This window comes from Gracilinanus agilis, chromosome X (assembly GCF_016433145.1).
Source record: "Gracilinanus agilis isolate LMUSP501 chromosome X, AgileGrace, whole genome shotgun sequence".
NCBI classification, from domain to species: Eukaryota; Metazoa; Chordata; class Mammalia; order Didelphimorphia; family Didelphidae; genus Gracilinanus; species Gracilinanus agilis.
In genome coordinates, this window is record NC_058136.1 from 5,552,786 (window position 1) to 5,566,313 (window position 13,528).

Sequence of the window (13,528 nt, forward strand, 5' to 3'; positions counted from 1 at the left end):
TCCAATTAATTTTTAATCTCTGTTTCCATGGTTCCTTATTAAATACAATTTTTACTGCATCATGATCTGAAAATGATACATTTAACAGTTCTACTTCTCTACATTTAACTCTAAATTGTTTATGCCCTAATATATGGTCAAGTTTTGTAAAGGTAGTATGGAGCGCTAAAGAAAAGGCCCATTCCTCTTCATTCCCTTTCAGTTCTCTCCAGGTATCTGGCATTTTTAAGATTTTTTTCATTTCCTTAACTTATTTATTTTTCAGTTAGATTTTATCTACTTTTGAGAGAGGAAGCTTGAAGTTCCCCACTAGTGTAGTTTAGTTTTGCTATCTATTTCAACCTCGTCATTCACTGGTCTTTTCCTTTAGAAATGAGAATGCTTTAGCATTTTTGTTGCATATAGGTTTAATACTGATATTACTTCATTATCTATGGCATCTTTTAACATAATATCCCTTCTTTGTTCATCTCTTTTAATTAAATCTATTATAGCTTTAACTTTGAGATTATGATTGCTTACTCTTACTCTTTTTGCACCAAGTTAGACCGTGATAAATTCTACTCTGGCCTTTTATTTTTACATCTGTCTCTCATTTTTATTTTATTTTATTTTCAAAGATCTCACCTTTTACTTTGTGACTATCCTAATTTTACCCAACTTCCAAGATTAAAAAACAACAACAATAACCCCAGGAATTCACCAAAAGAACGCTTAATGTAATTGATTGATTGATTGATTTGATTTTAAACCCTTAACTTCTGTGTATTGGATCCTACCTGGAGGAATGGTAAGGGTGGGCAATGGGGGTCAAGTGACTTGCCCAGGGTCACACAGCTGGGAAGCATCTGAGGCCGGATTTGAACCTAGGACTTCCTGTCTGTAGGCCTGACTCTCAATCCACAGAGCTACCCAGCTGCCCCCACTTAATGTGATTTAAAAACAAAGAAACAAACCAAAAACACCATACTTTCTGCCTTCTGTAAGGCTCTAAGACAGAAGGGAAAAGGCTAGGCAATTGGGGTTAAGTGAGTCACACAGTAAGGAAGTATCTGAAGCTATATTTGAACTCCAACTCTGGCACTCCATCCACAGTGCCACCTAGCTGCCCTTTAATATGTGCTGTTTATAGCTTTATTCTTAGACTTTTTTTACTTATAAGTCAGCAGCAGTTCCTATTCACCTTCATTTTCTTTTGTGTGTTAAGTAAAGATTTTCACCTATTTTCTCAAATTGACTAACTCTTTAACAGTTTACGAAATTCAATGAGAATGCTGGGTATTTCCTAAACTTAAAAAGTCTTAATACCGTATTCATTTATTTGAGGGTTTTCGGTTTTCTCATGGAGAAAAAAAATTAATTCAGCCATAACTCATCCTTATATTTTGCCCACCTGTTACTTCTACAACTCAGTCTTGGATAGTAAAATCTGGTGGATGTTGTCTTAATTTCTATTGCATGGGGAGGGAGAGATCATCAAGAAAATCTTTAACCATTATGTGGAAAGCCTTGAGAATCCATGCTTTCCTCTCAAGGTTCAATTATTATCTTTTATCCACTCCTCAATCCATTTAATTATCTGATCTAAATTACTCTCCAGATCTTCTGGTACATTGCTTGGCAGCTGGTATACTATTTCAGGCTTGTAGGAAGCCATGGCTTCTTCATAAAGAATTTGGAAAATTTCACACTGAACATTGCCCTGTAGTTTCTTTACAATGTATCCCCTCTTTTCAAGTCTTTTATATAATACAGAATTATTGATTTGAAGCACAAAAAACTATATGAAACCATTATTCAGGTAAGAAGGCACAGCCATGGTAACTAACGATAACTCCACCACCTTTCTTTTTATTTTCTAGCTCATCAACTACTCTGTCTTCATCCAAAATGGGAAATTCATATTCTTCATCAAAGCCGTCATATAGCTGTCCTTCTCCTGCTCAATCAACCACACTAACCTATGTCAGTATTGTTCTTGATGCAAGTTCTTTACCGAGTGTGGTCTTTCCAACCCCTGGTGTAACACCACCAAATTCTATCAACAGGTTAAATACTGAGATGTATGTTTAATCAAAATTAACAAGGATTCTAAATGCAATCTTAAAAAAAACTTATTCATACAGAAAAGCAATGATTCTGAATTATGTACTGAAGTACAGAAGTGCAATTTAAAACTTTCTTAGATGATCAGAACCATCAGTTCACCTAAATGCTTAACCGAGAGTGGTAAAAACTTTTTGGACTGCCACAAGTTTAATCTACCATTAATCACACTGATGTTAGTGAAAATATTAACTTATCAATCATTAGAACAATACCATTGGCTTATATTTTGTAATTAGACCCCTTTAAACAGAGAATGATTCATGAGAATATTTAAAGCAAAAATTGAATCATTCATGCTGCCTCAGTTCGGCAAGAAAGAATTTTGGAAAGTCAAAAAACATTGCTCCTTTTTTTCAAAACTCACAGCCTTTTCTCTAATTCATTAGGATACATCTTTGCTAAGAATTTGAATAAGTACTGATGGTATAGTATAAAATTATTGACTACCAGTTAGAAAATGGAATTTCAGTTAATTTTACATGTCCACAAAAATTTATATTGGAAAAGTTATCTATTAAGACTTGCAGTGTGTGAAATATGAATTTAAATAATCAGATTTGCCAAAAATGCTTATCAAGCTAAATTTGAGGATTGCAAATTATATAGGATACTAGTTCATGATTTAAAAGAAATACTAAATCAGGTATGTAGATTTGTCCTAAGGTATAGAGAGGCCAGACTACAGGTTTTATTCTTTTTTAAGCAGAGGTCTGAAAGAATAACTGGTATATGTAGGAAACATTGTTAAGAAGTTTTAATCAGGGACAACTTGGATGTAGTGAAGTTTAAATTAATATTCATTTGGAAGTGATAAATCATCAAGGTTTTAAAATAATCAGGCAAATTTTTTAAATTCAGTAACAAAAGAGTTAAAGAGTACAAAGGATCTCGAGAAATAATGAGAATTAACCCTAAGGCATCTTCAGTGGTATAATAAGGGTAGAATGGAATTTTACCTGCCGCATTGCTGGAGCCTGTTTCACGTAGGAATAACAGGTGAACCATTACTAGAGCTAAGATAATGAATGGTAGGATAAAGTGGAAGGCAAAGAATCGGGTTAGTGTAGCCTCATCTAAGGAGAAGCCACCTCAAATTCATTGGACTAATGTGCTACCAATGGAGGGAATAGCCGAGAGAAGATCTATAATGACTGTAGCCCCTCAAATGATATTTGTCCTCGTGGGAGCACGTATCCAACAAATGTGGTTACTGTAACGGTAAGTAAGAGGATTACTGCGATGTTTCAAGTTTCTTTAAATAAATGGGATCCATAATAAATAGCTCGGCCTGTGTGAGGAAAGAAGCATATAAAGAATATGGATGCTCCATTGGCGTGGAGGTTTCAAATAAGTCACCCATAGTTTATGTTTCGGCAAACATGTGCTAGTGATGAGAAGGCACTTAGTGTGTCTGATGTATAAGGTATGGCTAGGAAAAGGCCTGTCAGAATGTGAATAATGAAGCACACACCTAAGAGAGATCCCAAGTTTCATCAAGCTGAAACATTAGATGGTGCTGGTAGATCAGTGAAGAAGTGGTTAATGGTTTCTTTAAGTGGGGGGTTTTTCATAGGTTGGTCATTAGATTTTTGTGATTGAAATACAACGATGGTTTTTCATGCCATGGGTTATGGGTACAGTCCATGCTAAAGTAATGATAATGATAATGATAATAATTTTTTATTTCTTTGCTATTAATTTTGGGGTTTGTGGCTTTTGCTTCTAAACCTTCTCCCGTATAGGGGCGATTGAGTTTGGTTGCTGGTGGCGGGTTAGGTTGTGCCATGGTAGTAAGTTTAGAAGATGTATTTTTAGGATTAGTGGGTTTTTTAGTTCATTTAGGAGGAATACTAGTAGATTCTGGTTATACTGCTGCTATAGCTACAGAAGAATACCCAGAGACTTGAATTGAGAATATTATAGCTTTTAGCATGTCACTATTTGTTTTATTTGTAGAGTTAGTATGATATCCTGTGTCTGGGGAGGTTGAGATTAAAACAGCTATTGAGCTGTTTGATTTTGCTGGAGTTTATTGTGTGGGTCTGGATTTTAGTGGTGTTTCATTATTATAGTGTTGTGGTGGATGAGCTTTAGCTTTATTAGGGTGAATTTTGTTTGTTAATATTTATGTTGTGTTGGAAGTTGTCTGTGGGCAATATTAATAATATTAGATAAATATTCAAATAGAGATAATTGAAATCATGAAGGATATGAAGTAAAATTTGATTAAACCTTTTTGAGTAGAAGTCAGTAATGAGGATCATATAGAGTGAATATTAGCTTGACCTTTTGGTCCTGTTTTCTCATATCAATTTAGACCAATCAGTATGGTAGCAATTCGTTGACCTATAAATAGATTTATTGGGGGGAGACTCGAGTGAAATCTCCTAATATATTGGAGAAGTTAGTAGTATTGTTTGTTGAGTTTATAAATTTATTAGCAAGGGGGTTAAGTTCTATTCCGATTATAATGCCTGGTAGGGTTACAGTGAGGGCTGATAATTTGGTTATCATAGGCATGGTAATGGGCATTGATGATGTTGGAGGAATATTCCTTGTTAAAAGAAAGCCTGAGAAGATATTTCTTAGGCCTACTTCTATAGTGGGGTTAATGAGGTCAGGGTTATTCTCATTATCTATGGCATCTTTTAGCATAATATCCCTTCTCTGTTCATCTCTTTTAATTAAATCTATTTTAGCCTTAACTTTGAGATTATGACTGCTTACCTCATTAAAAACCCTGAGTGTATACCAGCCAAGACAAATCCAGGTGCTACATAAACATGATTAAATACTTTTTATACCAATAAAGTCAGATATAAATTATTTGAGAAATGTTCATTCTTCATAGATGGGCAAAGCCAATATCACAAAAATGACAATGATTTTAAAGTAATCTACTTATTTAATGTCAATCCAATTAAATTTCCAATAAAAATTACATAGAGGTAAAAGAATTAATAAAAATTCATATGGATGAAGCAAAGGTGAAGAATATTATGGGAATTAATGAAAGGAAATAGAAAAGAAAGAAGTCTAGCAGTACCAGATCTTTAACTGTATTGTAAAGCAGTAATTATCAAAACTATCTGTTTCTTGTGTGTAATTAGGATTTGCTCCCCAGAACTCTAAATCCCAGCTTCCCATGTTCCTTTTCACTTTAGGCACTAACTTGGGGAGGATATAAGTTTTGCATATCTCTGTCCCTCACTCTCTTTTCCCCTGATCATGGCTGGGAAAGTGAGCTTTATGCCAGCCAGGAGAATCTACACGCATGGGTTTAGTTTTTGTTATATAATTAGGTTTGAACTTGTATTTCTTTTAGTTTATTTTCTTTCTACTTCAAGTGACTATTAATGAGCTTTATAAAATAAAATACTTGGAGTTATTAGATATCAGTTTAAATCTTACACTGGTTAAGAAAGGTGGATAGGTGGAATGGAGTAGATATATGATATACAGCAGTAAATGATTATAGTAACCATGCTTTTGATAAATGTAAACATTTAAGTTTGGGGGATAAGAATTCACTATTTGGCGCTGCTGCTGCCTCCCTCAGCCCCACTCCCATATCCAAAGTCTGAGTTTTCCAGCCACCTGTTATCTCAGGTCTTGCTGCTCTTAGGGGCAAGCTCCTAGTGGTGCCAGCTAGCTGCCAAGGGGCTAGATTTTTGTGCCCCTTCTCACTCTAACTCTGGAGCACAGCCCTAGACTCTGGTACTGTGGGTGGGGTGGGGGAGGGGTGACCCGCTCAGGTTTTGATAGGAGCTATTTCCCCCACCCCGTTATAGCGTGGAAGTGACCAAATCCCATGTACCTTTGATACTGTGCCCTATTGTGGGGTCCCTTCTTGTATCTGGATTTGTTTTCTTGTCCTTTGGAGGTACGCTTTATTGGTTGGTAAGGAGAGAAAGTCACCCTGCCTCTACTCTGCCACCATCTTAACCTGGAAGTCTTAAAATGTTTTTACTGATTAATTCATTTAGAATATTTTTCCATGGTTACATGATTCCTGTTCTTTCTCTCCCTTTTGTATTATAAGAAGAATTGTATTATAAACTAGGATGCTTCTCCCTTTTTGTGGGACAAAGAGCGCCTTTCTTTGCACTTTCTGGATTGGGATTTATCAAGGCAGTGGTGACTAAATACATTTCTTTCTTATCTAATATATTCTTTGCCTCTACTGTTTTCCTTTATCAGACAAATTTCAACATGGTGGATTCTTAGCTGATACTGAAAAACAGTAGAGTAAATGTAGAATTGTAGAATAACATAGAATTTGTTCTTAACAAGGCCTGTGTCTGTGAGACTTTGGAAGTTTGTCTCTCTTTTTCAAAATGCCTCCAGAGTAGTCTCTGCATATTTTTGAGTCATTGATTTGCCTGATTAGTATCAGTACAAAATAAAAAAATCCACATTATACGAGAGATCTCAAATAAAAAAGCAATTAAACTCAAGGTTTCTTTTTTAAAAAATTAAGCTCATTCATTTATTTACTTAATTAATTAATTAGAATATTTTTCCATGGTTACGTGATTCATGTTCTTTCTCTCCTGTCCTCCTACCCCACTCCCATAGCCAACAAGCAATTCCAATGGGTTTTTCATGTGTCATTGATCAAGACCTAGTTCCATAGTTTCAATATTTGCAATAGAGTAATTGTTTAGAGTCTACATCCCCAATCATTTCCGCATCAAACCATGTGATCAAGCAGTTATTTTTCTTCTATGTTTCTACGCCCACAGTTTTTTTTTCTCTCGATGTGGATAGTGTTCTTTCTCATAAGTCCTTCAGATTTGTCCTAGATAATTGCATTGTTGCTATTAGAGAAGTCCATTATATTCAATTGTGTCACAGTGTATCAGTCTCTGCGTACAGTGTTCTGCTGGTTCTTTTCCCTGCACTCTACCTCACTTTCTGGAGGTCATTCCAGTTCACATGGAATTCCTCCAGTTCATTATTCCTTTTAGCACAATAGTATTCCATCACCAACAGATACCCCAATTTGTTTAGCCATTCCCCAATCGAAGGTAAACTCCTCATTTTTCCAATTATTTGCCACAACAAAGAGCACAGTTATAAATATTTTTGTACAAGGCTTTTTTTCTTATTATGTCTTTGGGGTATAAACCCAGGAGTGGTGTGGCTGGATCAAAAGGCAGACAGTCTTTTAAAGCTGTCTGGGCGTAGTTCCACATTGCCTTCCAGAATAGCTGTATTGATTCACAATTCTACCAGCAATGCATTAATGTCCCAATATTGCCACATTCCCTCCAACATTTAAGCAATTAAACTTAAATAAATAAAGCCTTGTTGTCAGAGAAGATTTAGGAGTCAGTTAAAATATTTCATACTTCTAAGTACCAGGCAAATCAATTTTAAAGTCATTTTGTTTGAGGGCCATTGAAAAAAGAAATATTTCATTAGAGAATTCCCAAAATAGGTCAAAAGTAGGAGAGAAGATAAAACTCATGTTTTTGGCAATGAGGAATCATTGATGAAGGGCATCCAAATGAAGAAGGAGAAGGAACAGTGGAGGGTGGTGATGGCAAGAAAAGAAGAGGTAAAAGAAAGCTCTTTGTGTATTCTCCTTTGTCTCAGGGTCATTATAAGAAGAATCCTATTCAGTCAAGATGTTGAATGAAGTGGGGAGGGTACAGACATAATAGTTTTATGGACATGGAGATAAACTGATTCATAAATGAAATATTCTACCCTGTGACACCCCAGAAAGTCAAAAGAACCAAAACATAATCAATACACGTCTATGTGACTTCGATACAGAATTAAAGGAGCAATTAGTTACAATGCTATGTAAATTATTCCTGATAATGAAATCTGCTAAATTAGTTAGATTATATGAATATGATTCTAATGGCCAAAATAGAATATAACACACACACACACACACACACACACACACACACACAGTATTGGGTCATCTCAATAATGGATAATGATGGTCTTCTAGTAAAAAATCTAAATGTAAAAAATTCATTCATCCTGATGATTTATGATGCTCACAATAGAAGCAAAGGTTATTTCTTCAGGAAAATGCCATGTATTACTCCTTTCCCTTTGCAACTAAACTCATGTCATGTCACCTCACCTGAGTTTTTAAATGTATATAACGTGGAGGTTGGACTACATGATCTTTATCAATGCTTACTCCAAATCCAAGCTTTTAAGTTCTTCTTTGGTGCTGGCCTCCTTTGGGTAGTCTGGAGAACAGAAAGGACACCTTAGAATCACTAAAATACATAGGATTAAAAATAAAACTAATTATATTAAAATGATGTTAATATTATATTTTAAAAATTCACTAAGTTAAAAAATCCTGTTCTAGACATAAGATTGCCTTTCATCAAGTGAGTAAAGTAGATCCTTTTGTTATGTGACCAATGATGTAATTTTGAATGCTATAATTTCACATTTGGGACAGCTATTACTTATTCTGGGTCTACAGAACATAGAGCTTTCCAGGTAACATCTGTATGTTCTGGAGTATGAGAATAGCCCAAGTTCCTCTCAGAAGCAGCTTCTGCCTTAGAACAAAAGAGAAATGTTTGGGACTTAGCTGATGCAAATGAAATCTTTTTTTGGAGCCACAGGTTAGAGTGGAGTTAAAACAGAACTTATTTCCCCATTCCCCTCTGTCCATCTGCAATGAATAGAAATTTTTAAGCAATAATAATAATAATAATAATAATAAAGAAAACTAATTTAGAATCCCTGGAGCTCTGTTATCTCAGTCATTTTTTAGGGTTGTCCATGTTTGTTGAAGACATTTGGGAAGAGATGTTCCTGGCAACACCACGCTTAGGTGTCCCTAAAGGAAATAGGTGTTTGAGGGGTCAGAAGGGGATATTCTAGAGTTAAAACACATGGGGAGAACTAACCCAGTCAAGCTTAATTAACCCCAAAGTCCCTGAATCTCCACCTTCTCACTTCTGTATCTAATTGGTTTATGGGGAGGAGGTGTGGGCAGGTTCCTCCTGAATCACCTGTGGCTGAGAAAGGGGAGATCCAAGTGGAAAAGCTGGAGAATGAACTCTCTAATGGCTTCTTCTTCCCTTGGAATCTCTTCCTAAGGCTGCTTCTCTCCTCCTCTCTCAGAGGAAACATGGGAGAAGAAATGGTAGCAGCTACAGACCTGAGGTTCAGGTCTCAGGTGAGTTAGAGTTGACTTTGTCCTTACTGAGGAAGATCCTCATCTCTGTTGATTAAATGTGGTCATGTCTCTTTCCCTAAGAATTCCTGTTCTGTGTCCTCTGCTCCCCCCATTAGGCCACTTCCTGGAATCCTGGCTTTTTTCCTCCAGGTTTTTTCCTTCCTACCAAGTATTTACCTAATAATATGAAAAATGCCTTTTAAAATCCATCTTTAAATAGAAATCTGAAATTTTCTTATTCCCATTTTGTAATAGAGAGAGGGGTATAAGGAAGTTATGGTTTGCCTAAGCTTACCTACTGAGGCTGTAACTGGCAGGACTAGCTTCTTAGTATACTGTCATTTTCACTGATTTTTAAAAATATGCCTATAAATTATGTCTATCAGCTTTTTCTTTGGAAGTGGACATGGTAGTTCTATATCTGTATATATTTTTCTCTTGGTTCTACTTTTTTGTTCTTCATATTTCATCTATGCCTTTCCAATAAAAAATTTAACCTTCCTGATCTTTTGGGATGAGAACTCGTTGGAAAACAGTTTGGCAGAAATTAGTCATAGAACAATATCTCAGACCCTATGTCAAGATGAAGTCAAAATGAGTATATGATTCAGACAGAAAGGGTTTTACCATAGGCAAATTAGGGGAGCCTAGAATAGTTTATCTTTCAGATCTATGGGGAAGAGAAGAACTCATGACCAAACAAGAGATATGAGAATATTAAAAGATGTAAAATGAATAATTTTGGTTATTTTAAATTAAAAGGTTTTCTACAAACAAAACTAATGCATGAAAGGTTAGAAGGGAAATCACAAACTGGGAGAAAATTTTTACAGCAAATTTCTCTGATAAAGGTCTAATTTATCAAATACAAAGAGTCAAACTTATAGGACTACAAGTTATTCCCCAATTGACAAGTGATCTAATATATGAACCAGCAATTTTAAGATGAAGAAATCAAAGCTATCAATAATTGTATAAAAAATGTTCTAAATCACTCTGGATTAGAGAAATGCAAATTAGAACAACTCTGAGGTACCACCTCATATCTATCAGATTTTCCAATATGAGAGTAAAAGAAAATGATAGATGTTGGCGGGAATGTGGCAAAATTGGGACACTAATGCATTGTTGGTGAAGTTGTGAATTGATCCAGCCATTCTGGAGGGCAATTTGGAGCTATGCAAAAGGGCTAGAAAACTGTGTATACCTTTTGATCCAGGTAATATGACTACTGGGTCTGTATCCCAGAGAGATTAAAAAAGGGGTTGGGGGAAGGACCTACTTGTATAAAAATATTCATAGCTTCTTTTTTTGTGTTGGCAAAAGATTGGAAATTGAGGGGATGTCCATCAGTTGGGGAAAGGCTGAACAAATTGTGGCATATGATGGTGATTGATTATTATTGTGCTATAAGAAATGATGAGCAAGATGATTGCAGAAGAAGCTGGAAAGACCTATAGGAACTATTTACACAGTGAAATCAGCAGTACCAGGAGAACATTGTACACATTAACACCAATATTATACAATGATCAGCTTTGAAAAACTTAGCTACTATTAGCAATACAATGATCCAGGACAATTGTGAAGGACTTAGGACAAAGAATGCTAACCACCTCCAGAGAAAGAACTGTTCGAATCATAATGTTTTTCACTTTATTACCCATTAAGGTTTTGGTTTTATATGAGTATTCACTTACAATGACCAATATGGAAGTATGTTTTGCATGATAAGACATGTATAACCCAGTTCAAATTGCTTACCATCTCTGGGAGGTAGGAGGGAATGGAAGTGGGGGAGACAATTTGGATCTTATAACTAAGGAAAACATATGTTGAAAATTGTTACTATATACAATTGAGAAAATATAATATTGAAAAATAAAAATTAACCTACTTATTACAGTAATATTCCATCATAATCAGATGCCACATCTTGTTTAGCCATTCCCCAATGGATGGACATCCCCTCAGTTTTGAGTTCTCTACCACCAGAAAGAGAGATGCTCTAAATATTTTGTAATATATAAATTTTTTCCCTTTTCACCTTATCACCTTGGGAAACATCCCCATTGGTGGTATTGCTGGGTCAAAGAATATACATAGTTTTATAATTTTCTGGGCAAAATTCCAAATTGCTCTCCAGAATGGGTAGATCAAGTCACAGTTCCACCAACATGGTATCAGTGTCTCCATTTTTTCCACATTCCCTTCAACATTTATCATTTTGCCTTTTTATTATTTTAGCCAATCTGACGGGTATGAACTGTTATCTCAGAATTGTTTTGATTTCCATTTCCCTAATCTGTAATGATTTAGAGCATTTTTTCTTATACCTTTGTATGGCTTTGATTTCTTCTTCCACAAGTGTTATGTGATCATTTCTTAATGGGGTATGACTCATGTTCCTATAAATTTGACAAAACTCTATATATCTGAGTTATGAGACCTCTGTCTGAGAGGCTGCTTCAACATGTTTCCCAAATTCTCTGCTCTTATTTCCATTACGTTCTTAACCTTCATAGTCACTACTGAGCTTTTAGCACTTCTCCAGTCTTTGTGGTACAAATCAACTCTTCCTGTCATCCTGAAATGATAATTAAGCCAAGAACCTTTCATTTTAGGTTCGTGTGAAGTTTAAGGATGTGGCAATATATCTATCCAAGGAGGAATGGGAAGTAATGGACCCCACTCAGAGGAGACTGTACAGGCAGGTGATGCTGGAGAATTACAAGAATGTCATCTCAGTGGGTAAGCATGTCATTGTGCCCCATTTTCTACCTTCTGGCCTTTGACTTAACCTGTCCTTGGTTTCATTTGTTAGTAATGGCAACTAATAGTAATAGCAACATTTAGATACTGCTTTGACATTTGTAAAGTGCTTTACAATTATCTACAGCCCTGAGAGGCAGGTGCTGTTATTTTTCATTTTACAGATTTGGAAACTTAGAAAGACAGATTAAATGACTGACACAGAGTCTCACTCAGCTAGTAATTGTCTGAACCAAGATCTAGACTCGAGCCTTCCTGACTCCAAGCTACCATTTCTATACACCGTGTTATCCAGTAGTTTGACATTGGCATAAAGCCTGTTATCTCAGTGGTCTGGCTCTTACAGGAGGATGGAGCACATGCCCAGTGTGGAGGATGGTCAGTGCAAAGACCCAAAGATAGCTAAGGAAGGAAAGGAGAGAAGATCAATTTGACCTGATCAGAGTATGGGAGTGGGCGTCATGCCCAACAAAGCTGGAAAGTTTGATTGATGCTTGAAAGCTAAACAGAAGAGTTTATATTTTCTCCTCGAGACAATAGGGGTCTTCTGGATTTAGAACTAAAATGGATTTTTGAGGCCCCTGAATCCAACTCCTTTGTTTAATATTGGAGGATGCCAAGACTTAGCAAGGTTATGGGGTTTCCCCAAGTGTCAAGGCCATGATCTGCATTCAAGGTCTTTGACTGCAAATTGAACATTTTTTGTGAAGATTAAAATTAATATGCAAAATACTAAATATTGCATTTATAAATATTTAATTAATAATAAACTAACGAAAGAGACTAACTAAAAGGTACTAACCAGCTCGTTTCCAGGAACCAGAGAGAGAGAGGGATGAGTTACAGCCAACTATAAAACAATAACATGACCACCCAAACATGGAGGTGCAGGAGAGATTAAAGGGAATTTTGGGAAAACTAATGGACTTATGGGGAATGAATTCCAAGGTTCAAAATTTGCATTTATACATACCCTCCTATGATCCTTTGGTAGACCAGTCTCCCCAATGGATGATTAAAAACATAATCAACACATACATTGCAATAATTTGTGGATAAAAGGGAAAAAATTACAAAAATCAATGATTCCTAGATTAACAAAAAGTTAGTTTGGTGGCATTCCCCTTTGGCATAAAAGTATACATTCAAAACAAATGCTTTAAATCCCCCCAAAGTTCAAATTCACATCCCAAAGTTCAATTTTGGATCTTCTTGATGCAGTGTGTGGCCTCTGCAGGCATCTTCCTGGTGCCTTCTCCAAATAGGTTCATTATCTGGATTCTGGGAAGTAGCAAATTTCCTATCCTAAAATTTCCTAAATTCAAATCAAAATTCACAACAATAACAAAGTCCCCCCTGAGGCAGATAATAACATAGGCATCAGTCGGGGATACATGGCTGAGTTATAAGGTATATGAATCAATTGCAGAAGAACTAAAAAAGATAAAAAAAATCCGCATAAAAGAGAAAAAATAA

The 13,528-nt window shown here is 35.8% G+C and overlaps 1 pseudogene; it reads right to left on the reverse strand.

Moving 5' to 3' along the window:
* Positions 1-1,537: 1,537 nt before the first annotated feature.
* On the reverse strand, positions 1,538-3,680 carry LOC123253472 (annotated as a pseudogene).
* Positions 3,681-13,528: the final 9,848 nt, after the last annotated feature.